The 3,365-nt window shown below is 38.0% G+C and overlaps 1 long non-coding RNA gene across 1 annotated transcript; it reads left to right on the plus strand.

Moving 5' to 3' along the window:
- Nucleotides 1-2,288: 2,288 nt before the first annotated feature.
- Nucleotides 2,289-3,106, plus strand: LOC131024457 (uncharacterized). Its single transcript, XR_009101853.1, has 2 exons — nucleotides 2,289-2,384; nucleotides 2,466-3,106. It is a non-coding gene; the product is annotated as an uncharacterized LOC131024457 (long non-coding RNA).
- Nucleotides 3,107-3,365: the final 259 nt, after the last annotated feature.

Consider the following 3,365-nt stretch of genomic DNA (forward strand, 5'->3'; position numbering starts at 1 on the left):
TTAAATGTGAAAGCCCGAGCAATTAAAATAAAATCAAGCCCAACTTAAAATGCATCGGCCCAATTAACATAAGGAAATAAGCCCAACAATTGAAATAAAATCAAGCCCAACTCTCTCTCTTTCTCAAAACTGTCGGTCTCTCCTTTCTCTCTCTCTCTCGGACACTTCTTCACAAGCCGATCTTTCTCTCTCTCTCGGCCAGAATCTGGTCGGCTGCGCCTCCTCCGTCCGTTCAGCCGTCATCTGCTCCGGTCAGCTTCGACCGGCGACGCGTTAAACCCCGGCGCCGTTCTTTCTCTGTTCTCCATTCCATTCGCGGAATCCAAAATCGAGCCCTAGAATCTGGAACACCGCTGCTGCTCCTTCGCTCGGCATCCGGCGACACAATCGGCGCCGGTCGTGGCCGTCTCTATCTTCGTCTCTACCGTGAAAGGGAAACAAAAAGCCCTAACTCATCCCCTGAAGTTTCAAACTCCGACCTTCATCTCACAAAATCCGACCGGCCTTTCCCTCTCAACTCCGGTCGGTTTCTACTTCCCTGGCCGTTCAGCTTCCGCCAGCTCCGTCCGGCGTCGGCTATCTCCGTGTCTAACCCAGGCGTCGTCCCCTCCTGGTTCAGCCACGCTGCTGCTGGTCCAGAATCGGCGAGGGTCGTCGTGAGGTCGGGAGTCGTCTGCCTTTCATCGCTCGACGCCGACGATGCTTTTGTCCCAGCGATTTACCGCCCACTGGACGTATCTTGGTCTGGACGAACAGGGCATCAGCCCCGTCCTCTCTAAAGCTAAGTCAAACCATTCTCTTTTTATCAATTCTTAACGCGAATTAGGCAATGATAAGGTGAAATCTTCTTGTTTTGCATAAACTCAATTTATGCTCGTTTACTCATATGTAATCTGTCACTTGTTCATGATCGCATAGTTGGGGTGTTTACTAAGTTCAAGATGCTTATAAGATTGTCTATCCTTGTGAAACTACTCATGATCATGCTTTGATATGAATGCTTACTGGTATGAATAATAGGATAGCATGATTACCTTGAAGTATACTATTGGTTTGTGGCTGAGCTTATGAAACGAATGAGCTGAGAATAAGCCGAAGCTTGAAACCTTTGTGTTGGTTGAAAATTGTTGTTTGTTGAACTGGAATAAGTGAACTGAAAAGTTCGAACTTGTTTCTTTCAATAAATGCAAGTTGCAAATGAAGGAGATGATGAATCAAAGCTAATTTTTACCTTAAAGTTTCTGGCAAGGAGTGAACGAGTGATTCTCTTGCTTTTCGGTTATGGTGTGTTGAATGAACTGGAACTGAAAGAAATTGATGTTGTTGTCTCAATAATTTCAGGTAGATAAATGGAAGAAGATGGAGCATTTCAGCAGGTTTTACCTTGAGACTTTGGCAGAACAAGCTGGGCGGTCTCTTCGATACTTTTGGGTGAAATGAAGTGAGTGTGAAAGTTTGCATTTGCTGGTTGGGATTTATGCTTAGCAGAGGACTTTGTTGCTGCATACTTGAGTATGCTAGCAAGATGATCAGAGGTAGGGTGGCTGGAAGTTGAGGTTTGAGGGAACATTGCAGCCATGGAAGGCGGCTAAAAGATGGGGTGCAGAGTTGGTGGACGGCTTCTTTTGCAGGGGAAGAGGGAGTGCAGAGTTTGTTCTCACTGCAACACACATTTCCCTCCCCCTTTTTGACTTTTCTTTCTCTTTTCTTTCTTACTAACTTTATTGACTTGTGTGCTCAACTTGAGCTAGTGGCAATAAGTGGGCCATGTAATTCCAGCCTTTGTGATATTCTAGTCGAATTTTTCCCAAGCTGGGAACTAAATTGTAATCCGTGAACTGTAAATAAAATACTGGCTTCGATTTTCAATCATCGCGTTTCTGTATCTGTTTGATATATTTTCCCTTGCCTGCTAACTTGATAAACTGTAATATAACTTAAATTAAATCCGTAGATTTAATCTGCTTTGCAGTCGGAATAATTCCACGACTTCTAGTAGCACTTAATAAAATATAACTGCTTCTGTTTCTCGATTAATAAATAACATGACTTCGCTAAGTCAGTTATTACTTGGAAATACTAATTATTGAATAGCTCAATAATCCTCGTCGCGTTTTTCTCATGCATACAAAGCATAAAGCTAAAATAATACTTCGTCTCTGATAAAAAAAATCAGGACCATAAACTGGATTCATATATAACTGGCAACTGGGTTCTATTTACTGAAAGATGCGATATTAATTATCGCGATACCATATTTAAATAACATAAAAGAGCGGGTTACTACAGTATATGTTGCTGATAATTCTGGAGGTGTTTCTTTAAGCTTATGGGATAGGGAGTGCTTACAACTAATTGGGAAACCTGCTGAAGAAATAATATATGTAAGTGAATGCAAAATAAAATTATAAATAAAATTATGGAGATAATTCTAAAGTTATTAATTTAAATTAAAAATTTTGCAGGATCCTAATAGCAATGAGTTGCCAATTGAGATAGATGCTATCACCAACAAAAATGCTCTATTTAAAATTAAAGTTGAAGAATCAACGATTTTTGATCGAGCATATGTTGTGACAAAAATCAACTGCGACCCAAATATTTTAAATAAATATTGTGGGTCAATAGTTGAAAGTGAGACCAAGGAAACTTAATTGAAAGACAAAGAAATTGAAAACATTAAGGTATTGATTAAATAAATATTATATAGATTGGTTTTGAAATTGAAAACAATTATTATAAATATGAAATATTTCAGGTTCAAAATGATGGTGGGAGTAGTAGCTTTACCAATGTACATGAATCAGTGAACATCAGTGACAATGAGGCAACAAAGAGACAACTCGAAGAAGAAATATCAACTGACCCAAAACTCATGAATAAAAGAGGGAAGAGAGTTGTGATCAAGAAGGAGAAGCCCTAAAGTAGCATTTAGTTTTATGATGTTTTAGTAATTAGTATTTTAGGATTTGCACTTTCAAAATTCGTACTTTAGAATTGTAATTTTAAATTTCGTTTTTAGGATTTCAGTTTCAAATTTAGTTGTTTAGGATTTCAACTTTCAAATGTCAACTTATTAATGTTAGTATTTCATATTTCAGAATCATTTTATTATATATTATGTATTAATTAATATTACATAAGGCAAAAATCCATACAGAAAATGGGATATTTTTCAAATTTGGAATGAAATTAGCTCTATCACTATAAGCAATCAGCACATCAATACAACACTATAAACAAATTAACCAAATCAAGAACACAAATGGGATCAAGATTGAATGTATCACAAGATCAACATACAAGAAGCAGCAACAAAAATATTAATGAAGTACAAATTAAAGAATCCAAATTAAACATAAAGT

This window comes from Salvia miltiorrhiza, chromosome 5 (genome assembly GCF_028751815.1).
Source record: "Salvia miltiorrhiza cultivar Shanhuang (shh) chromosome 5, IMPLAD_Smil_shh, whole genome shotgun sequence".
NCBI classification, from domain to species: Eukaryota; Viridiplantae; Streptophyta; class Magnoliopsida; order Lamiales; family Lamiaceae; genus Salvia; species Salvia miltiorrhiza.